Below are 27,811 nucleotides of genomic sequence, written 5' to 3'. Positions count from 1 at the left end.
TCTTGGCTGTTAATTCGACTACATCTGGAATTAATTTAAAACAAGAGGCTGTGATTTTTCTTGTTAGTGATTTTTCTTGATTGAATCATTTAAAGCAGGAAGACCCACCAAAACCTGGATCTTCTGGAGTGTTCAGATCATCTTAAATCCTGCTCACATGGTCTACTGGTAGGCTATATACAAAGGACCTGTAAGATGGAAAAGTAGGACAAAGTGGTCCAGTTTTCTTTCACCTAAAAACATTAGAAATAAGAAAATCCCACAGCATGGAGGTGCAAAGCGATCTACAGCACTTGATTGAGATTCAGACCGTTCTTCAATATTTCATATCTAGAACATTTCTCCACAGTCTTCTGTCTGGTTACTGTGATCTCCAGAAGCTGGGGAGCAAGGTGTCTTCCATCTCTATTGTCAACTACAAACAGTTGAAAACGAAATAGAATGAGATTAATGATTTTTTTTTAAGACAGAAAGTTGAGTGAGTAGGAAAAACGGATGGATCTGGAAGGAACTGCAGTTCAGATGTTTATGCTCAAAACTAGTTGTACAAAATACTTCTAAAAACTAAAAGGAAACACGGATGCAAGCATAATGAACAGAATGCAAGAAATGGAAGAGAGGATCTCTGGTGTAGAGGATACAATAGAGGAAATGGATTCGTCAGTCAAAGAAAATACCAAAGCCAAAAAAGTCATAACACAAAATGTCCAAGAACTCTGGGACACAACGAAAAGACCAAACCTAAGAATAATAGGGATAGAAGAAGAAGAAGAAGAATACCAACTCAAAGGCACAGAAAATACATTCAACATGATCATAGAAGAAAACTTTCCCAACTTAAAGAAGGAAATACCTATGAAGATACAAGAAGCCTATAGAACACCGAACAGACTAGACCCTGTAGCAGGAATCTTAGAGAGACTTATTAATAAAATCAAACCCAGGCACAGTTATTGGGGTGAAATCCTGGATGGTCAGAGAGACAGAACAAGCCACAGCTAACCTCACCTGGCCAATTTCTCAGCTGATCTTGTTTCCTCAGTCTGGAAGCCTCTGTGTCCTCATATCCAAATGGCTGTCAGCTGAACTGTGCTGCTAGAAGCCTGAAAGCTTAACCAGGCAAATGCTTCTAGTTTCTGGTCCTCATACCTTACATACCTTTCTGCTTTCTACCACCACTCCCTGGGATAAAAGGCTCGCTTTCTGGGATTAAAGGTGTGTGTCACCATGCCTGGCCATTTCCAATGTGGCCTTGAACTCACAGAGATCCAGAGGGATTTCTACATCTGGAGTGCTAGGATTAAAGGTGTGAGTGCCACCATTTTCTAGCCTTTGTATCTAGTGACTGTTCTGTCTCTGATCCCACCTTGGTTTCAAAGATAGACATTACCTGGCAGAGTATAAGGATGGGAAAAGTCTTTGTAATCAAATGGTTTTAAGAAGGAAGGTGGCAGGATCGCTTGGCTCGGCCTGGGAGGAGGGGACTGGACCTACCTGGACTGAGTCTACCAGGTTGATCTCAGTCCGTGGGGGAGGATTTGCCCTGGAGGAGGTGGGAATGGGGGGTGGGCTGGGGGGAAGGTGAGGTGGCAGGAGGGAGGAGAACAAGGAAATCCTGATATGTAGAACTGAATTGTATTGCAAAATAAAAATAAAAAAAAGAAGGAAGGTGTTGTAGCCATCCTAATATTCAGCAAAATAGACTTCAAACTAAAATCAATCAAAAGAGATCAAGAAAGACATTACATACTCATCACAAGAAAGATCCACCAAAATGAAGTTTCAATTATGAACATTTATGCCCCAAACACAAGGGCACCCACATATGTAAAAGAAACATTACTAAGGCTTGAATCACATATAAAACCCCACACATTAATAGTGGCAGACTTCAATACCCTACTCTCACCACTGGACAGATATGCAACACCAAAACTTAACAGAGAAATAAGACATTTAACTGATGTTATTACTCAAATGGACTTAATTGATATCTACAGAACATTCCATCCTAACAAAAAAGAATATACCTTCTTCTCAGCACCCCATGGTACCTTCTCTGAAATCAACCACATACTTGGCCACAAAGCAAATCTCAACAGATACAAAAAAACTGGAATGACCTCCTGTGTTCTATCAGACCACCATGGTTTAAAGCTAGATTTCAACATCAAGAAAAATTACAGAAAGTCTATAATCTCATAGAAACTTAATAATGCTCAACTGAATCACCAACGGGTCAAGGAAGAAATAAAGAAAGAAATTAAAGACTTCCTAGAGATCAAGGAAAATGAATATACCACATACTCAAACTTATGAAACACAATGAAAGCAGTGCTAAGAGGGAAATTCATAGCACTAAATGCCCACTTAAAGAAGTTGGAGAAATCTCACACTAGTGACTTAACAGCACACCTGAAAGCTCTAGAACAAAAAGAAGCAAAGTCACCCAGGAGGAAGAGATGCCAGGAAATAATCAAATTAAGAGCAAAAATCAATAAAATAGAAACAAAAAGAACAATACAAAGAATCAATGAAACAAAGAGTTGGTTCTTTGAGAAAATCAACAAGATAGACCAACCCATATCCAAACTAACCAAAAGGTAGAGATAGAGCATCTAAATTATGACTATCAGAAAAGAAAAGGGAGACATAACAACTAACATTGAGGAAATACAGAGGATCATCAGGTCATACTTCAAAAACCTGTACTCTACAAAACTGAAAAATCTAAAAAAAAATGGATAATTTTCTGGATAGGCACCACATACCTGGGTTAAATCAAAACCGGATAAACTATTTAAATAGACCAATAACCCCTAAGGAAAAAGAAACAGTCATTAAAATCTCCCAACCAAAAAAAGTCCAAGATCAAATGGTTAGACGGTTTCAGCACAGAATTCTACCATACCTTCAAAGAAGAGATAATACCAATACTTTTTAAATTGTTCCACACAATAGAAACAAAAGGAACATTACCCAACTGCTTCTATGAGGCTACAATTACCCTAATTCCCAAGACAAACAAAAATGCAACAAAGAAAGAAAATTATACACCAATCTCTCTTATGAACATAGATGCAAAAATACTCGATAAAATATTGGCAAACAGACTCCAGGAACACATAAAAACAATTATCCACCATGACCAAGTAGGCTTCATCCCAGGGATGCAAGGGTCATTCAACATATGAAAGTCTGTCAATGTAATGGAATGAGATCTACATGAACAGCCTGGACAGGAGTGGGGGTAGTGAAGGGCGAGGGTCGAGGGAAAGAGAGCTTGGGTGAGTGGGAGATCCCAGCTGGATCAAAAACAGAGAGGGAGAACAAGGAATAGGAGACCATGGTAAATGAAGACCACATGAGAATAGGAAGAAACAAAGTGCTAGAGAGGCCCACAGAAATCCACAAAGATACCCCCACAACAGACTGCTGGCAATGGTCGAGAGACAATCCGAACTGACCTACTCTGGTGATGGGATGGCCAAACACCCTAATTGTCGTGCTAGAAACCTCATCCAACTACTGATGGATCTGGAGGCAGAGATCCATGACTAGGCCCCAGGTGGATCTCTGGGAGTCCAATTAGCGAGAATGAGGAGGGTTTATATGAGAGAGAATTGTTGAGACCAAGGTCGGATAAAGCACAGAGACAAATAGCCAAACAAACGGAAACACATGAAATATGAACCAATGGCTGAGGGGTCACCAACTGGATCAGGCCCTCTGAGTGGGTGAGACAGTTGATTGGCCTGATCTGTTTGGGAGGCATCCAGGCAGTGGGACCGGGTCCTGTGCTCATTGCATGAGTTGGCTGTTTGAAACCTGGGGCCTATGCAGGGTCCCTTGGCTCAGCATGGGAGGAGGGGACTGGACCTACCTGGACTGAGTCCACCAGGTTGATCTCAGTCTGTGGGGAAGGCTTTGCCCTGGAGGAGATTGGAATGGGGGGCGGGCTGGGGGGAAGGTGAGGGGGGCGGGAGGGGGGAGAACAAGGGAATCTGTGGCTGATATGTAGAACTGAATTGTATTGCAAAATAAAAATTAAAAAAAAAAAATCTTAAAAAAAAAAAAAAAGTAATACACCATATAAACAAACTTAAAAAAAAAACACATGATCATCTCACTCGATGCTAAAAAGGCCTTTTACAAAATTCAACACCCCTTCATGATAAAGGTCTTGGAGAGATCAGGACTATAAGAAACACACCTAAACATAATAAAGGCAATTTACAGCAAGCCAACAGCCAACATCAAAGTAAATGGAGAGAAGCTCAAAGTGATTCCACTAAAATCATGAACAAGACAAGGCTGTCTGTTCTCCTGATACTTATTCAATATAGTACTTGAAGTTGTAGCCAGAGCAATAAGACAACATAAGGAGATCAAGGGGATACAAATTGGAAAGGAAGATGTCAAGCATGCACTATTTGCAGATGACATGATAGTATACATAAGTGAGCCCAAAAATTTGACCATGGAACAAATACATCTTATAAACACCTTCAGCAATGTAGCAGGATACAAGATTAACTCAAAAAATCAGTAGCCCTCCTATATACAAATGACGAATGGGCTGAGAAAGATTTCAGAGATACAACACCCTTTACAATAGCCACAAATGATAAAAAATACCTTGGGGTAACTCTAACTAAGGAAGTGAAGGACCTGTATGACAAGAACTTTAATTCCCTGAATAAAGAAATTGAAGAAGATGTCAGAAAATGAAAAGATCTCCCATGCTCATAGAGAGTTAGGATTAACATATTAAAATGGCAATCTTACCAAAAGCAACCTACAGATTCAATGCAATCCCCATCAAAATCCCAATACAATTCTTCACAGACCTGGTAAGAACAATATTCAATTTCATATGGTAAAACAAAACACCCAGGATAGCCAAAACAATCCTGTACAATAAAACAACCTCTGGAGGCATCACAATCCCTGACTTCAAGCTCTACTATAGAGCTACCGTAAGAAAAACAGCTTAGTACTGGCATAAAAACTCACCTGTGGAACAATGGAAGCAAACTGAAGACCTGGACATTAATCTGAACACCTATAAACATATAATTTTTGACAAAGAAGCCAAAACTATATAATGGAAAAAGAAAGCATCTTCAACAAATGGTGCTGGCATAACTGGATGTCAACATGTAAAAGACTGCAAATAAATCCATATCTGTAACCATGCACAAAACTTAAGTCCAAATGGATCAAAGACCTCAATGTAGATCCAGTTATTCTGAACCTAATAGAAGAGAAAGTAGGAAGTAGTCTTGAACGCATTGGCACCGAAGATCACTTCCTAAATACAACACCAGTAGCACAGACACTGAGAGAAACAATTAATAAATGGGACCTCTTGAAATTGAGAAGCTTTTGTAGGACAAAGAACATTGTCAACAAGACCAAAGAACAGCCTACAGAATGGGAAAAGATCTTCACCAACCCCACATTGACAGAGGGCTGATATCCAGAATCTATAAAGACTCAAGAAATTAGACATCAAAATGCCCAACAGTCCAATTAAGAAATGGGCTATAGAACTAAACAGAGAATTCTCAACAGAGGAAACTCAAATGGCTGAAAGATATTTAAGGAATTGCTCAACATCCCTAATTATCAGGGAAATGCAAATCAAAACCACTCTGAGATACCACCTTACACCCATCGGAATGGCTAAGATCAAAAACACTCAAGAAGGCTTATGCTGGAGAGGATGTGGAGCTAGGGGAACTCTCCTCCACTGTTAGTGGGAATGCAAGCTTGTACAGACACTTTGGAAATCAAGTTGGGAATCAATCTCCCTCAAGACCCAGCTATATCACTCTTGGGCATATTCCCAAGAAATGCTCAATCATACCACAAGGGCACTTGCTCAGCTATGTTCATAGCAGCATTGTTTGTAATAGCTAGAACCTGGAAACAACCTAGATGCCCTTCAACTGAAGAATGGATAAATAAAATGTGGTATACATACACAATGGAATACTACTCAGCAGACTACTATACTATACTATACTACTCCTTATGACACAATCAACTTCCAGTGACAAATTTGTCGATTCAAAAAGCAAGATACACATTTTACCTACAAAAATGTTCAAACCAAGTGTGATAGACTTGTTTCTTTGTGCAGCTCTCTGGAGAATCATAGCCCAAGGTGAAGAGATAGGTCATCAATCTTTCCAGTGATAGACTCAGAAAACATGTTTTACTTCGTCAAGGGCTGGGGAATCCCTTTATGATAGGTCCAGCTTCTCAGCATTTGCCTGCAATAATCTAGCCCTAGGGAGATCACAGACAATGATGAGCACCAAAGTGAGTAGAAGGCCAGGGCAGTGCTCCATACCTGCCTGCAGATGCTCATAAGTATGATAGATGGAAAGTCCATGTGTTTGGTCAGATCAGAGAGTTTGACTATAGGAGACACTACACTGAAAAATAGGTTGGATGTGTGTGATAAATGGATTTATAGTAGAGATGACTCATTCCAATAAGAACTGGTATAAAGACTTAACAGATTAGACAACATTAACATACGCCTGAAGAACCACACAATTTGTGGGCAATGTCCACTAAGGAATCCAATCATCTCTTGGTTTTTGAGTGGCACTGGATCATTCTTTTGGCTATATATACATCTTTAAAGGTGAGCTCAAGTTTGTGTTCTAATATTACTTCTATCACTGGCGGTCAATCTCCATGCTGCCTGCTATGTCTGAGCACTCACTGAAATGATATAAGCAGCAGTGAGTTATACAGGCAGAGTATGGCTGGGTATCATCATTTTGAAGATGCTGTCTGTGTTAGAGTACCCTCACAGTCAGAATTTGTCATAGAAGGTCAATGGGCAGGAATGTAAAGACCAGTTGGTTTAGTGTGCTTTTAGCGTATATAAAGTCCTGGATTTGATTGTAATGGCTGTATATAATATGTGCCCATGGAGGCACACTTCTGTAAACCCAATTCCTCAGACCTGGAGTGAGAAGAATCATAAATTCATACTCATCCTTTTATATATAGGGATTTTCAGCCTAATCTTCTATTAGAAGTATTTCTGGAAGTTAAAAAAAATGTTTAGCATGTGAGCCACACTCATTTCCCCTATAGAGCCCATGGATGGAAGACTGTAGAAATTGGACTCTGATGAGTCAGAGCAAAGCAGGTATGGTGCACACTTAATGCTAATATAGACTCTGTCATTCTACCTACTTTTTATCTGGGTTGTCCATATAGAGGCTGAGGATATTTGTCATCTAGAAAGCCATTTGCATACATATTACCCAAATGTCAGACTGCTTTTCTTGCCTGGTCATGTTGAAGACACCAAGAAAGATTTGGCCAGTTGAAGGGGAGTTTTATTTTTGTCAAACCATCATGTAATAACATGGTTTAGAATGATTTGGACTATGAGTATTTCTAAGGAATATGCTCCAATCTATAATCTCTCAGTGTGATTCTCTGGCAATCAAAATTATTCCCTGAGAGGGATATGACAGGTTGAAGATGCAGGAGAAGGGTCAAATATTTCTACTAAGCTGGTACAATTTTGAGTCAAAGATGGGAAGGTAAAGGGTATCTTTCTTAGGCTGCTTCTATCAGGGGTTTGACCACAGTGACAGGAATATAACTACTATGGTACCTGAAGGTTAAAAGTAGGGAATGCACACAGTTGTTTACTTCTCAACTCATCTAAGGCAATACCATATGTTATCTGTGAGCTATAAGTACATTGGGTAAATGAAGAATGAAGGTCAACAACAGCCATGTTCCCCATGCTGGATCCAATGGATCACTCTGAATTCAGTCACTAGCGTCTAGCTGAATTCCTCTGATATTTAACAAACATCATTGAAGCATTTCTGCTGTACATGTTCCTTTCCTTATGATTTACCATTTGTAGTTCTCTTTTAGACTACAAAGTATTATGAGAAGTCCTTCTGAAACTTCCAGTGTTTGGAGAAAAGCATGGAAGAAAGAGGAATTGTGTGAACAACAGTGGTATTCATGTGATTCTCAGAAGGATGGGCTCCCATCTGGCATCAAACCCATATAACACATTCAGTCCTGCTGCTTTTTCTGTATTGTACCAGCCAAGTAAATGCAGACATTGCCTATAGTGTCTGTATTGCTTAATGACAAAATGTGGTGATCTTCCTGAAGCAACATTCTAACTCTGATGACTAGCTGGAAACAGGAAATTAGATCTTATTTACAAACACACAGTCATGATAAGTTTTCTGTTTTTCTGCCATTAACTAACAAAACTCTCCATGTTGTGACTACATTCCAAGTATCTTCAGTTTTTAGAAGATTTCATAAGAAGAAAACTGTCACTTTTCAGGATGTGAAGCAATCGTCATCTGCTGCAGCTGCTCCAGCTGCTCTAGCTGTGGATAGTACTTCCAAAGAAACAACACAAGCACAAAGGGAAAGTACTGTACAGATTGAGGCTTTGCTTCCATTATATGTATTAGTCAATTAGTCTCTGTACCATATGTAAAACTGAACAGATTTAGCAGAACTGTTAAATGTGAAAAATGTTAATGTATCTATCTCATCAGTAGAAATACAACCATAGAATTTTAAGATGTATTTAAAAGTCGCATTGGCTCTCGTTGAATAACATAAACTAGAGGAAAGCTAGGGCACATATATAAATTGATGTGGCTTCACCTTATGTGGGCAGAAACAGGTGAGCCACCCTATCTGCTACTTATTCCCACATGTGGGTCATGCAGATGGAACAGATGTGAAGAGTTCCCAATGTAAAGGTAAAATTTGAGTTACGTAACAGCCTTCTTGGTCAGGTTCAATGGAGAAGGATCCCAGGATTGGCAGTGTCACACACTGTGATTGGGAGTGTGAAAGAGCAGGAAAAAGATCTATAAGTACAAGGAAAATGGGAGGTTCCTGTGCTTTTCTTCTTTCAGAAGCATAAGAATATGCAACAGCTCTCTGGGGGAAATGATGCATAAATTAATGTTTTATCCTCTTTAACAAAATACGTTGAGAAAAACAATCTGAGGGATGAAAGGTTTATTTTGAAATTAGCTTGAGAATTAAGGTCATAATTGTAGAGCATCTATACAGAGAGAAACCCAAAGTAACCAGAACCAGAGAGCAGGGAAAAATGAATGGTATTGCACAACTCACTTTCTCCTATTTTTACTGTCTAAAATCCCAGTCAAGGAAATGATGCCTTCCCACAGTTGGTGGATCATCCCACCTCAGCTGTCCTCATCACTATAATGTCCCACAGGTGTGCTCTGAGGATCTGGATCTCCTCAAATTGATAACTGACATGAATCATCACAGTAGCCATGAAGTACTTTGTTAATGGTTGTGTGTTAACCTATGGTAGACCCCATCACTCTGCTTAGGACAATTCTCTCATGTGTAATCATACATATGAACTTGAATATGAAAGTCCCATAGTGTTGGCTCAATGCTGCAGGAGAATCAGATCCTCTTCCTCTAGTCCTTTAGAGCTTGTATTACCATCTTCATGGTCTGCTCTTCAATGTTTAGACCTGTTTTAAAGGACACCCAGAGAATGGCATGGCTAAACTGACAGAAAAGCTTTTTAGTCTGGCTTCCATCACTGGAAGTAAGTGTCAAACATATGAGTTTCACTCATTTGAATTTTCTTCTCCTCTCTCTGGACTTGTTGATGTGCAAGATGACTGAGGTAATGGAGATCTGGGAGCTGGCTTATGTCTTGTAACCTCTGACCTAGTGGGTGAGGAAACCCTTGACTTTGGCTTAGCTTTGACCCTTTTTAATGCACTCTGGATTCAATCTACAAGGTCAGAGGTCTTGGGAGTTCCCATGAACTCCTACCTATATACTACATCTTAGGAACATGATCTCAGTCCTGCTGCGACCTATCTGGACTTTGTTTGTATCTGTCCTCTGTAGCTGGAGAATTTTCATTCCAGGTCCCACCAAGCCCTGGCAGTCCAACAGCCCACTTATAAAATAAACACACAGATGCTTATATTATTTAAACTGTTTGGCCTAATGGCTCAGGTTTTTGTCTAGTTCTTACATCATAAATTAATTCATTTCTATAAATCTATACCTTGCCACATGGCTCATGGCTTACCGGTGTCTTCACATGCTGCTTGTCATTGCGGCGGCTGGCAGTGTCTCCCTCACTCAGAATACTCCCCTCTCCTTCTCCCGCCTGCTTCCTTCCTGGCCACTGGCTATTCAGTGTTTTATTTATACAGAACGATATCCACAGCACTTCCCCTTTTTCTTTTCTTTCTTTTTTCTTTCAAAAAGGTTTTAACTTTTACACATCTCCAAAGCCAGCTTGGTATTATTTGGGAATTTGGGTGTATCTTCTGTTACTACTTCCTGCTAGAGGGGGGTGCTGTATCTTATGGGGACACAAAGAAAATTTTAGGATTATGGAGTAGTCCGTGAGGGTGTATCGTCTGAGCCAGTTGCCTTGAAATGGTTCTGGATGTTGGATCATCTGGGCCTTGGTGTCATCAGAGATCTGTCAGGGGGTCTTGGCTGGTCAAACCTGACGTATTTTAAACTGGAACAAATCCATAGCCTCTGGCTTTCTGTGGAAACAAAAGCAGAGCCTCCTTTCCAAAGCAACATATCCTTACATGCAAATTTTGAATCAAGGTACCTTTAAAATATACATTTTGGCATACATCAACAGCTTTTGCAATCAAATGTTTTCCTTCAGTTATAAATATCAAAGAGAACATAATCCAGATTCTCTGTCTGGTAGCCATGTTTACATGGCTTATTTTTTTATATTACCTCGAGCCTATTGCTTTAAACTGCAGCATTCTAAGACTGAAACGAGGCTGTGCCTGCTGAATCCGCCCACTTTAGCTTCCCAACATGGGGGTGGTACATTTTCCGCCAGCTCTGGGAGCCATAGTGGGTCTATGCTTCTATCAAAGCAGCGTGTAGCCCAGAAACCTCTTATTTTGTTTTGTACTAGCAAAGGCTAAATTCACCACGCAGCTTAATGTGCCACTTGCAGAGGTTTCATTCCCACCATACTGCAGGTCGAGCATGCACTCCAGGAACCCGCCATAGTAGCTCAAACACACAGGCTGCTGCTAACTTGAGAGGGAAAACTAGGAACTGTTTTTAGCTCTGTTTTAGAATCTTTTTACTCAGGTTTTAGGTGGAAACTCTTGCCAACATGTTGGGTGCCATTTGTAGCTGGAGAGATTTCTCTCCAGGTCCCACCAAGCTCCAGCAGTCCAACAGCCCACTTATAAAATAAACACACAGATGCTTATAATATTTAAACTGTTTGGCTAATGGCTCAAGCTTCTAGCTGTCTAGTTCTTACATCTTAAATTAATCCATTTCTATAAATCTATACCTTGCCACGTGGCTCGTGGCTTACCGGCATCTTCACATGGTGCTTGTCATGGCGGCAGCTGGCAGTGTCTCCCTCACTCAGCCTTCCACTTCCCAGAATTCTCCTCTCTCCTACTCCCGCCTGCTTCCTGCCTGGCCACTGGCCAATCAGTGTTTTATTTATACAGAACGATATCCACAGCAGTTCTCTGTGCTTTAGTACTGTTATATGTTTCATTCTTGGGATAAGAAGCCCATTTCCTTTAAGTGTCTTTAGTAGGTGCAAGGTCTTATTGGCCAGTCACCAGGCAGGAAGTATAGGTGGTGTAAGCAGACAAGGAGAATTCTGAGAAGAGGAAGGCTGAGTCAGGAGTCTCCAGCCAGACAGAGGAAGCAAGATGACAAGGCAGAACTAAGAAAAGGCACCAAGCCAGGAGGCTAACCATAGATTAGAATTATTGGTTAGTTTAAGTGTAAGACCTAGCCAGTAATAAGCCTGAGATAATGACCAAGCAGTTATAATTAATATAAGCCTCTTGTGTGTTTACTTGGGTGATAAGAGTGAGAGAGATTTGTCCTGAATACTGGCAGGCCAGGACACAGGAAAACCTTCAACTACAGGCATGGATGAACCACATGCCAATGCACATGCCCACATACATATCTACTCACAGACACTGGGCTTCAAAAGTAATTTAGACTTATTTTATCTTATGTGTATGTATGTTTTGCATGCTTGTATTTATGTTAGTACACCACATGAGTACCTACTTCACTCAGGTCAGAGGACAGCTCAGATCTTCTGGAACTAAAGTTACAGATTGCTGTGGGATGTTCTGTATGTTAAATGTGTTGCTCTGATTGGTTAATAAATAAAATACTGATTGGCCAGTAGCCAGGCAGGAAGTATAGGTGGGACAAGGAGAGAAGAGAATTCTTCCTGGGAACAGGAAGGCTGAGTCGGAGAGACACTGCCAGCCGCCACCATGACAAGCGAGATGTAAGGTACCAGTAAGCCACGAGCCATGTGGCAAGGTATAGATTAATAGAAATGAGTTAATTTAAGATAGAAGAACTAGATAACAAGAATCCTGCGGCGGCCATACAGTTTGTAAGCAATATAAGTTTCCGTGTGTTTACTCGGTTGGGTCTAAGCAGCTGTGGGACTGGCAGGTGAGAGAGATTTGTCCTGACTGTGGTCCAGGCAGGAATGGAGAAAACTTCAGCTACAACAGATGGTGATGAGACACCATGTGGATTGTGAGAATCAACACTAGGGCCTCTGCAAAAGACAGGTGTTCTTTACCTCAAGCCATCTTTCTAGGCACTCAAATGTTTATATGGCAAGACCTGGCTTCTGGGATGATTTCCTGTATGGAGTAATTCAAATTACACACTTTTGTGTGACTATCTGTGTATATATTTAATCTTAGAATTTTCTGTTTAGCTTTTTCAAACATCCTCAGTGCTATCCCTCCTTTGTTCTACCCTCCCATCCCTTTCCCCACTCAGAACCCCCTCCCATTTTCCTACTTTTCCCTACATGTCACCTGTGTCTATCATGACCCCCTAATATCTTCCTTCCTTCTCCATACCAATTAATGTTCCCTTTTTAGTCTGCTGAACCCTATAGTTCTCCAAGTTAGTATCTAAATCTTAAGTTTCACACTAAGATAATATGAATATTGTGATAACGACCTTTCAAAGATATCAATTAGAAACTTCGAGTTTTAGTAGCACATTTCTTCATATGGCCATATTTCATGTTTTCAAATATACCTTATGTTTTTTTTTGTTGTTGTTAGTCAGACATTGCTCTAAAATGGTTTTGTCTACCTTGAAATTGGTTATTCCTCCTGTGTGTTTTAAATCTTCAGTTTCTTTAATGACTTTGTGAATGACTTGTTTACAGTGATTATTCTCTTTCTCATGTGTTTCTGGGGGTTTTCTGTAACAGTGAATTAATGATTGAGATGAGTTTTAACTGCATACAACCAGCAAGTGTCCTAGTCTTTGTCATGAGATTCAATACAATGGAGGGTACAGAATTCTTAGTTTTACCTTCCTATATGTACAGAGCTTCAATGTCACTGGGAAAAGAGATAAAGCTTCATGTCTTGATTGTAGTTGGAACTCTGTGTATGTGTGTGTGTGTGTGTGTGTGTGTGTGTGTGTGTACATTGTCTTCCATAAGAGTGGATCTTACATTACAAAAAGAATGTAGGAATTGTATAAATCATCTCCATGATACTCATTTTATTGTCATTTCATTTTATGGAATGTTTGCTCCAGAATATGCCTATCATCACATGAAACCACCAAAAAAAACATGGTCTGCCAAAGTTTTTATCAGATGACTTGGGAAAGGGCTTTTCTACTCCAAAGATAAAAATTACATAGCTCTATTAGTCCACTTTAAAAATCATATCTACTCCAGACAAAAGCTGTGCTGCTCCAACACAACAGCATTTTAGGTTTTCCTTTCTCCAGTATGTGACTGCTCCTTTGTAGTTCATGCACTGAACATGGAGCATGGTGCCACTAGATGTTAAAATACTGCATGGTTCATTGAATTAGCTCCTGGACTCCTGTGAGCCTTGCTTCGTTTCCAGCATTCTGAGGTACCCAGAAGTAATCATGGTCTTTATTTTCTCATGTTCAAAATGCCATTCCACAAACCATGTTCTTTTGTGTACCCTGGAGAGTGTATACTAGATGGCACTTAGCATAAATTAAAACTCACATTTTTTTCCTGGTTTAGAAGATTGTCTGGTCCTTAAGTGATTGATAGGAGTAATGGGAAGTTTGTACCATTGGAAGACTATCTTATTGTTTTTTTTATTACCATCAGCATACTGTAACTGTTCCGTTTTCCATTCCTTCCCTGCTTCTTGTTGACTCAGTGCCTTCAATAAGGATGCTCCAACAGCCACTTGGTCTAGCCTTCAGAGCATAGCCATACATGTAAGCCTGTTGTGTAAGCTAAGCAGTGTTCTCTCAGGAAGCCATGGCCCACAGCACCAGTGATTAACAGTAACTCTGTTTTCCTAGGTTCTACAAATGTCCCTGATATTAAACAGATTCTTTTTGTATAGAGGAAGAGTTCAACCCTCATAATGAGGTAAGGTAACCTTTCTATGACAGAAATAGAAATGTTGCTGTCTGAATTTCCTATTTTGTTTGAGTTTGGTTATTAAAATATTACAGTGTGTGTTATATATACTATGCTGTATTTTCTGTAGTAGTAGAACAGTCTCTTGCCAATGGACAGCTTATGATAAAGAGAAGTTGTGAATGGCACAGGAAGGTACAGAATAGATGCTCTACCTGTTCCTCTGGAAAACAATGCTTCTTCCTTGGATTAACTGTTTTGTGATTGGCGACTGACAGAGGGTTACAGATACATCATTCAGGAAACAATCATAAATTTGTGACAGATTTATCTTATTTTTGTTTTATCGGCGATTAGTGTTGGCAGTGATTGCCATACCTTTTCATTACTGACAAAGAAAAGCAAAGGCATATGCCTGCATGTCCTCAACATGTCTTTGTTTCCAAAATTTCAGGGAAGTTATAAGTATTGTTTAAGTCCTTGGTGAGGAAAAATGTAGATGTTAAGATAGGTAGGGTGTCCCTTACTGTCTTCTCTTTGAAAGGCCACCCAACTTGCTGTTTCTGGAAGGAGCAAAACAGTCAACATGATTTTTAAAGATATTCTAGATACTCTTTTACAGTCAAGTATCTGCATAGATTTCCATGAGGCTGTATGCATGAAGAATGTTAGGGTTTCATGTGCTTCAATGTCTTGTGATTCTTAGTGTATGTGATTGTGTGCGGGGTGATGGTTTATGGAGTACATTCATGCTCCCACACACACTTTAAATGATTTTTATTAGCTCTGCTGGTCTTCATGACATTTGTGCCTGGGAATTGTTATAACCCCTGCTTCAGAACAAAAATGAAGAATCCCTGACTCAAAGTCAAAAGCAGAAAGTTAAAACAGAAGTCTCTCTTGGAAATCCATTGTTCTTGCTTCCATGGTTGAGCCTTAAATACATTTAAGGAAATTTGAGAGCATTGTCAGCAGGGATGAGTTTTACCATGTGGTTCAGAGATGCTGCCCTTTCATGGCAAACTGCCTCCATGTCCTGTTAACTGCATATTAAACTAGGTCACATCCACAGATGCTTGAAGTCACTCATGAAAGTCCAAACACTCCCTGCTGTGTCTGGTCATTTCCCAGAGACCTTTAGAGTTAAAAACAATCATTAAGATCAAGGTGGCTTACTTCTGTAGATTCTGTACTCATAATATCTTAGAAGCTGACCCAAAACATAAAAATATACTGAAATATTATAGTACACTTTCAAATAGCACTATGAGCAATAAGATTTTCCAACCTAGCTTGTCAGTAACCAAAGAAAGACTTGGTTGAGCAGCCTGTGCAGTTCTGAGAAATGCCTGCTGGTGACACATAACAAGTTTCAATGATCACACATACTGTGCTTTGAAGCTTTCTATTTTTTGAAATTAAATTATATCATTTTTCTCTTTCCACCCTCAGACCATCCCCATGCCCTGCCCCCTTTCTTCTTCAAATTCATGTCCTCTGGCCTCCTTTCCTGTAATTGTAGATTGTAGTTGTGTGTGTGTGTGTGTGTGTGTGTGTGTGTGTGTATTCCTAAATATATAGATACAATCCACTCTTTCCATATGTTCTCTGTACTATGAGATTTCAGAGCTGACCAGAGTTTATTTAAAAACCAATTGGGCTATTCCCTGAGAAAGAGGATTATCTCCCACTCTCTGAAGTTTTTGGTTGCAGGACTAGTGTTCTAAATGGATAGTTCAAGCCAGGCACCCCACAGTAACTTATTCTCTGCATTTTTATTGGTTGTGGTTTTCTGTTATGATCTCATTCTGTTGCAAAGAGAAATTGTTTTGTTGGATGGTTAACGCTACACTGACCTGTGAGTGTGAGGATAAATACTTAGAATACATTTAGAAATTATGCTGCTTTTATATATATAAATTTATATATATAATATATATATATATTTATTTATATAATTTTGTGACAGGGACACATTTATCTCAGGCTGGACTCTATGTCACTATATAGTTGACCTTGAACCCTGATCGTCCTTCAGCTACCACCTGAATGCTGAAAGTATAAGTATATGCCACAAAGTGTGAATCAGCTGGATTTTATTTTATATTGTTTAAAGGGGCTTTAATTGAGGAATAAGGATCCTATGACTTACTTTGTTCTGTTTTTTTTTGTTTGTTTGTTTATTTTCTGGACTATCCTTCAATACTTGAGGATGGCCCAGCAGCAGCCCAAGCTATCTCCATACACACACGTGCACACTGAAAATATTCCCTAAGTGTTTTATAATCATTACTTGCCAACATGCTCACAGTTACTCTGTTTTCTCCTAGATTTCCCATGTGATATACATGTTCCAGAATCCAGACATATGGTAAGAACACTTTATTGTGACTTCTATAAAAATACAGCTCTATTTGGGTTCCATATGTGTTACTCTTTGAAAGAGAGTTTCCTTTGTGGAGTTCAGGTGGTTTTCCTGCCACTGGGTCTCTAGCTCTCTGGTGTCCTTGACATCACCACATCTATTAAAATTGAATCATATAAGCAGTTCCCTCAGGAATTACTTTCCCTGTTCTATTAAGGATTTGCTTGCAATATTAATGGACTTGGAAAGTACAGTGCAGGAAAGTCTCTTTCCATCTCTACTGGTGTCATGTGTAGCACCAGTAGAGCTATATTCCCATTTTCCCTAAGTCATCCAGAGAAAACCAGACCATTGTGAAATATATAGTATAGCCCAATCTTAACAATGTTTCCTGATTTATAATTGTAGGTGGCTTCCAACATGCTAGGAAGTTGTAAGCATCTGAAATTTGTCTCTTGTTCAGAAAATCTCTTAGTGTTTCCTTCCTAATAAGCCTGAATCAGGATTCTTGTTGGGAAGTAAGGTTGAAAGTTAAATGAGAGGAAATGATTCTGCCATAGATGCTCCATGAAAATTCCCAAGAAGAACTGGGGTTAATTTTGTGTGCACTGGCATGGATTCACCTGGTGCAATCTGTCCTGATATTCTTGCAGATATAGCCCAGGTGGGAGACACAGATGTTGAACAACAGCAGAACATCGACAGTAAAGAGAGCTTTCCTGGAGAGTAACAGCATGCCCTACTGGACTCTATAGGAGAGGATCCAGGACACAGCCAGATTGTACCTTCTTCTTGGCAGGCTGAAGCAGTGGGGAATGTATCAGTGAGGTGAAGATTTGCATGGAGATTTGTGTACTACTTTTTCCAGGCATAATTGTAAAGAGGGATAGAAACAATGACACCAAACCCCACTGTCAGTTAAAGATGATTTGGGGGAGCTGGAGAGATGACTCTTTGATTAAGAGTACTTTCTGTTCTACCAGAGGACCAGATTTGAGTCCCAGCACCCATATAGCTGCTCACAATCATCTGTAACTCAGTTCCAGGGTATCTGATGCCCTCTTCTGGTCTCAGCTGGCCTGCATGCAAGAGATATGGAGACATTCAAATGCAGGCAATATAGATGAAATAAACTTAAAAATAAAAATATAATCTTTCCCACAACACCCATCCTTCCTACCTCTGTTACTTCCAAATCTCCCAGACTCAGGTTCCAATCAGTAGCTCTTCTTGAAAATTGTGTGTATTCTGATGTATTCTTGGAAAAAGTGTACATGTGGTGCTCACTTTTGATTGATTAATTGTGACAGAAGGAACTGTCAATGGATCACAACTCTCTATAGTCAATGATATGAACCTGAGTACAAAGGTCTTTTAGTGTGGGCCCAATAATGCAGAAGCTAATCCATTTCTGGCTGGTCCTGAAGAACTTGTAACAGTACCTCCATGTTTCTGTTCAGTCTTTTTTTTCTAAACTCTTGAAGTACCAACTTCTATTTATTTATTTGTTTGTTTGTTTATGATGTATACAGTGTTCTACCTGCATGTACACCTGCGTGCCAGAAGAGTGCTCCAGATCTCATCATAGATGGTTGTGAGCCACCATGTGGTTGCTGGGAATTGAACTCCGGGTATCTGGAAGCCAGTGCTCTTGACTTCTGAACCATCTCTGCAGCCCTCATTCAATCTTTATATAAAGGGTACTCTATGGTGGATGGCAGAGTGAGTAATCTGGCCTCATTGAAGCACCTTCTGTAGCCTAAGATGTCAAGGAACCAGTGGAAAGCTGAGGCTGATATGGTGTGAACTGATATGACTGTATCTTCTGTAGGCAGAATAAGCCCACAGAATGATGCATTTGAAGTACAACTCTGGAAGTTGAGAAAGGTATCAAGTACTGTAGCTCAAGGTAGGTAACTACATTTCATTTGGGTTTACACTGTCATGTGTACAAGGTGTCAGTGGGGACAGGAACAGAACAACAGCTGTATGTGAGCTCATTTCCAGCCTGTGCTCCTCATACTAGACTGACTTTTATGGTGAATGAGTCAAAGGACACATTGACACCTATCTTAGAGCATCTGACCTAGTACTTCTGGATTCATAGACTTTCTGTTCATAGCCAGTCATTGTTATAACTAACGAATCTTCAACTCCTTCAGAGACCCAAGAAGGAAATAATATTAGCTAACAAAAATAAAAACAGAAAGTGCATGCAAGCAACTTCCAAAAATTTGTGAGTTGACAGAAACAGCCAGCTGCCTGGACAGTCACCTGAGGTTTTTCCAAAATGCTGGGGCATCATCTTTAGCCTATAGGCTTAGCATATCTGACAGACTCATTTGTGAAGTAGGATGTACACAAGGTCAACAGTTCAACCTCACATTGGGTGAGAGCAGTCCATGTACCAGAAACACCTGAATTCCACTAGTGTCATGTCATGATTCAGGGTTTTCAATTCTGGAAATTGTTGATGGTTTTTTAATTCAGCTCTCCATTCTTCTTGGCTGTGTATATATGGCTTCATCTCAGCATCCTGTTCTTCTCCACATCCCTCTATCAAATGCCAGTCTACTATTGAGAGGCATGAGCTTAGTTACTCTTTAAGAATAACTGTTTCAGCTGCTGTTCATCACATCAGAAGCCATCGGCCCACTGTCTGTTCAGCTGTCTTCGAAGAAAAGGGCACTGTACCTTTTCTGAATTGCGAAGGCCACTTCAGGGATGCTGCCATATTGTCCTGGCCTCAGAAGATGCCTTTTGATAAAGCCATAACCACACTTCTTTTGGCAAGAAACAGTAGTCCTTTGTTTCATGTCCTGTCTGTCCATTTGGTCCTGTTGATTTGAGGATACTTTGTTGTCCAGTGGCTAACTTTCGCCACAATGAAAGTTAACTCCGTACATAGTTTCTTTAATGCCCATATTTTTTTTGAAGTAGATTGGTACTGCCAGGAGCCGACATGTGTCATAGTCATAACAAAAAAGAAAAATTTTCTAAGTTATTAAAACATTTTAAATGTCATATTCTGTAGATCTCTGAAGGGTTTGAAGTTGACCTGTCTAAAATATATCTGTTCAATTTTTAAAACATATCTAATATGACTACAAGTTCTATTGTAATGTCTAACTATTAACTTTCATTTCTTTATATCCTAATAGTTGGTAATAATAACATTTAAGGATCAGAAAATTCCATTGTTAAATGAACAGTATAAGTATAATTAGAATTATACATATAGCATTTTCTAACAATATCAATTTTAATATATATAATTTGTATATAATATAAAACAATCCAATCCAATGTAAAGTATTTAAAACTAGTAATTGTCTTGTTTTCTTCTTTCTCTTTTTTTTTAAAACAAGAACCTTAAATCTAATCTGCTTAACCTTTTCCCTAACCCTTGACAACAACTTGTAACCAACCCCCCTAAACAATGAAAATTATCCCAGACCCAAAACCCATTAAAAAGACCAAAAACCACCTGCCCCACACCACTCTTTGGGAATGTGGGCATCGTATTCTTAAAATTGCTTCCTGCTGGGTATGGGCGAAGTTATCTTTATCCTGAAAGAAAAATTTTAGGTTAATTGTCAAATTCTAGGAAAGGTAACTATATCTTTCATTATCCATTCTGTGTATAATGCCAAAGTTCAGGGTTTATCTCAAGTCTTTATTCAAGTAGTCTTTGAGACTGTACCATCTCAGCTAGTCATCTCAAAATTGCTCAGAGCACCTTGAAGTTCAAAGCTGATCTGTAGATGATGTTTGTCAGCTTAGTGATATTATTATTGTCCACGTGGAATTGTTGTTGTTGTTGTTGTGGAGCCCCATCTTCCTCCTGGAGACTTCAGTTGATGTTAGGCCTGGCCGTGATTTCCTGCAGAAAACTGATAAGAGACTCAAACACAAAGACATATATATGCAGCTAATTGAAGCCTTTTTTCTAGAATTAATTAGTACTCTATATGACCATTCATATCTTAACAATGTTTAAAGTGTATATATATATATATATATCTATATATATATATATATATATATTAATCTTGTAAATTTTGATATAAAATTTATACTTTAAGAAATGTTTTAAAGAATCAGAATAGAATCAAAGAGTTGAGATTAGTAATAGAATAGTCCCTTAATTAATTTGACTTTTCTCCTGTCCCATAGCAGAAGATGGCTCTTTTATTCTGGCATGATCCAGGGAGTTTGTATTTTCCTTTTAACAACATGCTTGAGTTTAAAGAAGGAGAGAGCCATTCTCCAACTCCAAAGTCAGCTTTAAATTTTAATTGAACTGGGACTATTAGAAGACCAATAGTGTTAAATCTTTAAAGAAAAGCAGAAACAAACATTTAGGAAGACATAAAATTTTTTAGATAATATACCCATATGCCATTTCATTCTGTTTCTTAGGATAGACTATTTGTCCCTTTTCTTCAGTTGTCTCATTTGTCCAGTGTTCTTCAAATTCCTTAACCTTCATTCTCCTAAAAGACAAAAACAAAAACCTTTCTCCAAGGTTTTTTTTTGGGGATGTACCTTTTTGGCAAGTTTTTATCTGATTAAATGAAAAGGCATGTGTTACTGGTATAAGTCAGTTTAAATTGGATGTTCATGATAGTTGATGAACTATCACCTCCTCTAATTAAGAGGTCTCTCTTGTTCAAATCAAACCTTTATCAATTTTGATGGTACCCACAGCTTATCTTCTCCTGTAGAAATAAAAGCAAAACCTCATCCCCAATGTAACACATATCCTGGTTTCCATTATGAGGTCAGCACATCCTTAAAGTATATAGGTTGATTTAATTCTGTAGTTTTTTCTATTATCCAATGTCTCTCTGCAGCTGTTGTTCCTTTCTCATTGGCATTGAGAAAATTCAAAGTTAACAAAGCATTATGTAGTCTATTTCTGGGGGTTTTTGTTATTCCTTTTTGTTTATTTAGCATATCCTTTAGAGTTCTGTTTGATCTTTCTATAAGTGCTTGACCTGTAGGATTATGTGGGTAGGAAAAGCAATTTCAAAAGGTTTGAGAAATGTTAGATGTTTTGGATGTGGAAAGCAAGGACATTTAGAAAGGGATTGGAAACAGGTCATTCCTAGAAATAATGTTTCTTCAAGGAACACTGGCAACAGAATGCCCCTTCCTTCTGGAGTATGCAGAAGGTGTGGTAAGGGAAAACAGTGGACCAAGGAATGTAGATCAACAAGGGACAGACAGGGTAATCCTCTGCCTTGAGCTTCGGGAAACTCCCAGAGGGGCCTCAGGCAGGCCCCCACAGTAAATCCAGTTCAAACCTCTCCAGCAGTTGTAGAGGAAACCCCTACTCAAAGCAACTAAATAACCAAATGTCTATTGGAATAAATCATGTTGGTCGAGATGATGAGACAGAGAAAATAGGAAATTCAGGAAAAAACATAAAGAAAAATTTTTGGCAAACTTCTATTAATGAACAAAGACCAAAACTAACAATAAAAATAAATGGTGTTTTTTTGTCTGGTCTGGTAGACACAGGTGTGGACATTACCATAATTGCACCAGAATTTTGGCATCCAACTTGGCCTCTTCAGGAGGTAAAAGTTCAACTGTTAGGAATTGGGACATTATCTCGAGTGAAACAAAGTGCAAGATGGCTTGAATGTATAGGTCCAGAAGGACAGAAAGGAAAATTAAAACCATATATGGCTAACATAGCTATGAACCTGTGGGGTCGAGACTTGTTACAACAATGGAATACTCAGATTAATATCCCAACATGCTGTGGGATGTTCTGTATGACAAATGTGTTGCTGATTGGTCAATAAATAAAACACTGATTGGCCATTGGCTAGGCAGGAAGTATAGGTGGGACAAGGAGAAGAATTCTGGGAAGTGGAAGGCTGAGAGAAAGACACTGCCAGCCACCACGATGACAAACAGCATGTGAAGATGCCGGTAAGCCATGAGCCACGTGGCAAGTTATAGATTTATAGAAATGGATTAATTTAAGCTGTAAGAACAGTTAGCAAGAAGCCTGCCATGGCCATATAGTTTGTAAGCAATATAAGTCTCTGTGTTTACTTGGTCGGATCTGAGCGGCCTTGGATTGGTGGGTGAGAGAGATTTGCCCTGACTGTGGGCCAGGCAGGAAAACTCTAGCTACAGGCTGACTTTTGCCTGAAGGTTTTATCACATTTACTACAACCATAGGGCTTTTCTCCTGTGTGAATTCTCTGATGACTAGTAAGGGAAGATTTATTGCTAAAGAGTTTCTCACACTGGATATATACATGGGCTTTCCTCTGGTTATGTGTCCCCGGATGAATTGTAAGGTCTGATTGGCTAGTAAAGGTTTTTTTACTTTCAAGGCATTTACAAGATTTGCTCCCTGAGTATGTTTCTTGGTGTTCAGTGAGGTTGCCATCCACATTGTAGAAGCCTAGAAGGACCAAAAAAATCATTTCTGTGAATTACACTTTAGGTTTTCTAATGGAATTCTCATGTTCATGTTAAGAAATTTTTCCTATCTTACTAGCACAGTGTTTTAAGATCATATTAAGGATTAAATTATAAACTTTAGATATAACATACTGAAACACACTAATAGGTTAACATATTTTTTCTCACTTTATTTTATTTTTGTGAAGAAATATTTTGTTAAAATATCAAGCTGGGTGGTTGTGGCCAACGCCTTTAATCCAACACTTGGGAGGCAGAGGCAGGAGGATCTCTGTGAGTTTGAGGCTAGCCTTGTCTACAAAGCCAGTTTCAGGACAGGCTCCAAAGCTACACAGAGAAACCCTGTCTTGAAAAACCAATAAATAAATACATAAATAAATAAATAAATAAATAAATAATAAATGAAAATATACATTAATTGCTAGGCATACATTTCCACTCAGATAATGGTTACATTTCTTTTACACTGTTCTATTCTCATATATACTTTGATATAGGACAATTGTGACCTTTTCTTTCTGGCATTCTCTTTATTCTGGTCTAAAATGGGCAATAATTTCTAGAACACCTTCTTTGCAGATTATGAGAGAAGTCCAATGGACTGCTTCCTAACCTGAAGCTTCCCTTATGGCCATGAATTTGCATCTTAGTTTGTTTAGAATTACTACTTCAGGAGTGGTCATGGATTGTGAGTTTTTCAAACATGAAATTTCTTCCTTTCCACTTCCACACAAAACAGATACCAGTAACTGAGGTCTTAACTGAACAATATGTGCTATTCTTTTCAAAACCAGAATAAATACAAGGAAACAACTGTCCACCACCACCCTGGAGATATATGTATGTTGTATATCATCTCTAAAGTGTCTAGCTACTTGTGATCTCATGAGCTTTGACATTCACCTCCAAATTGTTGATACACACTCCTGTGTCTTATAATCCATAGCTTCTCAAGGATGTTATCATGTTTACAGAGACATTGCTTCTTTTAGTTTCATAAAAAGTAGACTCTTCTGCCATTTCTCATTATTTTTGTTGCTTTATAATGACAGAAAAGAAAATAGAGGGGGGAATGCTGCACTCAGACTATACACCCCATTTAAAAAAAAGAAGAAGCAGCCTTAGGTTTTTGGTTAGTTTTTGTTGTTGTTGTTTTTTGTTTGTTTGTTTTTTTTTTTTTTTGGTTTTCCGAGACACGGTTTCTCTGAGTAGCTTTGTGCCTTTCCTGGAACCCACTCTGTAGACCAGGCTGGCCTTGAACTCACAGAGATCCACCTGGCTCTGCCTCCCATGTGGTTGGATTGAAGGCATGCACCACCACCACCAGTCGCTGAGTTCTTCAATAAGAAAACTTATTTCACTTCTCCTTGATTCTTAAGTAGGAACACCTTTTCCTACGTTTGGTGATCCTTCTGATTTCTTAGGTCATGCCACACAAGTCTAACTTTTAGATCTCTTTCTCTATTTTCTTATCAACTTCCTAAGTAAAATACTCTATAACTTAAACACCATCTGTTACTCACTATACTCTGGTTCAACACTACATAGAGTTGTTTGTGACTCCTTAGTGTAAATAAACTTATATGTCCTTTACCAAAATGTTAATTCCATGAAGTAAGACATTAGTTTTACATTTTTATTGATGTACAATATATAAAATGACCAGCACTTGAAATCTGCTTCATTAAAATGTACTAAAACAAAAACAAACACATGAAAAAATGTCTGAAAACAAAATCCCCATGAGATTGGAGTGTAAGAGGCAACTGAAACTATGAAAAAAGAAGTACCAGAGGAAATTATCAAAAAACAGATGTCAATGATTAGACTTTGGTTATAAATCTTAGAAAATTTTCATCAAATGAAAGGTAGGAACATATTCAAGAGAATTCTCCTTGTAGAGTATGTAATGAACAAGTTTGCACCCTCAGATATGGAACGTGGGACTAATTGGTAAAATGACCAACCTATGCTAGACATGATCTCCCCATCCATGAGTACAACTAACCTGGCAGACTCTGGTTTGCAGTTTCCTCTGCTGTCCATGGCTCTGCTCCCTGTTTCAATTTGAAGATCAGCTGAGGTTTAGGAATACATTGTCCTGTTAATAAGAAATAGTGTAGGACTTAGAGAAAATTTCTGCTAATAAGGTTCTTTGAAGAAAGACAAAAATAGGTTTTAAGATCTGTGCCACCAAAGTGCAAATGTGGACCTTTCACTAGAGAGCACTGAACAATCCTAATGTATGGCCTAGAACCTTACCCCTAAACAGCTTTAGATCTCACATTCGTTCATATATTTACTACACTGAAAGTGCTTGCTTCTGAGACTACTTACCCAGTGACACCAGGCTGCTGTATGTCTCCAGCATCACTTTCCTGTACAGCACCCTCTGATTCTGTCACTCCTCCCAGGTGAAGTTCAGTGACATCCTCAAGTGACACCAAATCCTGTAACAGCACATTTCTCCTCAGTCAATTACTCTATGCTTATAAACAGGAACCTGAAGACCCAGCTTGTCTTAAGGAGTGGAAGGCTCTCATGTATATTTTACATTATAATTTCCCCTGCTTATATAGTGAAGAAAAAGAAATATCAAAGAACTATTCTGATATTATTGACTTATGAATGGACTACAATGATTACCTTATAGATTAAAACCTTCACTGTTGGTGTAAGAGAACCAAGGCTATTCAGGTAACTAGGCCTTAATCACATAGGGCTGCATGTGAGGCATGAACATACCCAGGCCTCGCTTTCCCTCTTAGGGGTTGGAGGCAGCCTCACTACTGTCATGTTGTATGGCTCATGCAATAATAATTGCCACTCCCAAAGAAAGAGTGACCCTTGTCACTAAGTCATGCAGCACAAGTCATATGTTAACCAAACCTGCTTCCTGCAAGACCTCCCCTTCCTCAGGAACCTTTGAAAGTATAACCTTTGCTTCACCTGGCATGACTGAAACTCTCCTTCAGCACCCTGTCTCAAACACACAAGCAACCATACACCATAGTAATAGTCCTATACATTGTATCATATATAGGTGAATGAACCTCCCTGTATTGTGACAACAGGAAAACATAAAATTGAAGAAACTGATTGTAAAGTGAATGATTCTGTATTTACATATCTAGACTAATTCCTTTCTTTCTTTTTCTTTTTCTTTTTTTTTTGGTGGGGAGAGTGGAGTTGTTTGTTTTTTATTTTGGTATGGTTTGGGTTTGGTTTTTCAAATAAGGTTTTCAGACACGGTTTCCCTGTGTAGCTCTGGTTGTCCTGGAACTCACTATGTAGTCCAGGCTGGTTTAGAACTCAGAGATTCAACTGCCTCTGCCTCCTAAGTGCTGGGACTAAAGGCATGGGCCACCACAGCCTGGCAACTACTGGAGGAGAAGGTTTCTCTGTGTAGCAGTCCTGGCTGTCCTGGAACTCGCTTTGTAAACCAGGCTGGCCTCCAACCCACAGGGATCCACCTACCTCTGCTGGGATTAAAGGTGTTTACCAACACCACCCAGCTAGATATATCTAGACTGATTTCAGTGGTAAGTGCATGTCAGAGGAGCAGCAGGTGGCAATTGAAGTTACAGAAGTCAGCCCAACAGGGAACAAAGCATTGATAGGTGAATCTTGGATAGGAAAGGCCCTGAGGGCTTCAGACCCAAAATGTCTCTTGCTACTGCTATGCCTTTATATGTTTGCTGCTGCCATTTTTCACTGGTATCTGGCATGGTGTGAATGGGCATGGGAGGAACCCCGTTGCCTTTAATGTAGTGTGATTACCTCATGGAAATATCCTGCTCTGCCAAGCATTTTTACCTGTGGATTATTATGAAAATGATTTCTTCCTAAACTGTACTGTAACTAAAGCAATGATTTTACACAATAGTAGTATTAGTTTAAATAGGATATTTTTGTTTGTTTGTTTGTTTGTTTGTTTTTCAAGACAGAGTTTATTCTGTGTAGTTTTGGAGCCTGTCCTAGATCTCACTCTATAGACTAGGCTGGCCTTGAACTCACAAAGATCCGCCTGGCTCTGTCTCTGTCTCCCGAGTGCTAGGATTAAAGGCGTGTGCCGCCACCACCTGGCTTAAATAGGATTTTGATGATTGACAGTCTTTAATAAATACAGTAAGAGATTAGGATAAAGGTAGGCTTAGTGGAAGAACTAATATAGGTAAAAGTAAGATACAATGTTGCTCTTGCCCCTAATAAAGCAGGGACTACAGAGGACAGAAAATAAGAACGAGAAAATGTCTCTTGAGGAGCCCTATAGACATTGAATAGTGACTTAGGTTAATGATTAAGAAAAACAATTGAGAGCTTGTTTGGAGGTTCTAGCAGGAGAGTGCAGCTACTCGTATACCCTTGACCGAAGACCTGTCCTCCTCTATTTGGGGAAGGTCGTCCTCTTCGACCGAGCAAGCAGCTGCAGGAGGGACACACTTGGAGCTGAGAGGGAGGAAGCGGACACCCGCCTAGCCAGCCAGATCAGCCGAATCAACCCTGGAGATCAACGGGGTTACAGA

The 27,811-nt window shown here is 39.2% G+C and overlaps 1 long non-coding RNA gene and 1 pseudogene across 1 annotated transcript; both read right to left on the bottom strand.

Moving 5' to 3' along the window:
• The window catches only part of LOC131914435 (T-complex protein 1 subunit gamma-like), a 213,478-nt pseudogene that overhangs the window by 100,103 nt on the left and 85,564 nt on the right, over positions 1 to 27,811 (bottom strand).
• LOC131915260 (uncharacterized) lies at positions 23,165 to 25,387 on the bottom strand. Its single transcript, XR_009380308.1, has 2 exons — positions 25,294 to 25,387; positions 23,165 to 23,265 (listed from the first exon to the last, which is right to left on the bottom strand). It is a non-coding gene; the product is annotated as an uncharacterized LOC131915260 (long non-coding RNA).

The sequence above is a fragment of the Peromyscus eremicus genome, chromosome 7, assembly GCF_949786415.1.
Source record: "Peromyscus eremicus chromosome 7, PerEre_H2_v1, whole genome shotgun sequence".
Taxonomy (NCBI): domain Eukaryota; kingdom Metazoa; phylum Chordata; class Mammalia; order Rodentia; family Cricetidae; genus Peromyscus; species Peromyscus eremicus.
This window is presented reverse-complemented; position numbering and strand designations above follow the sequence as displayed.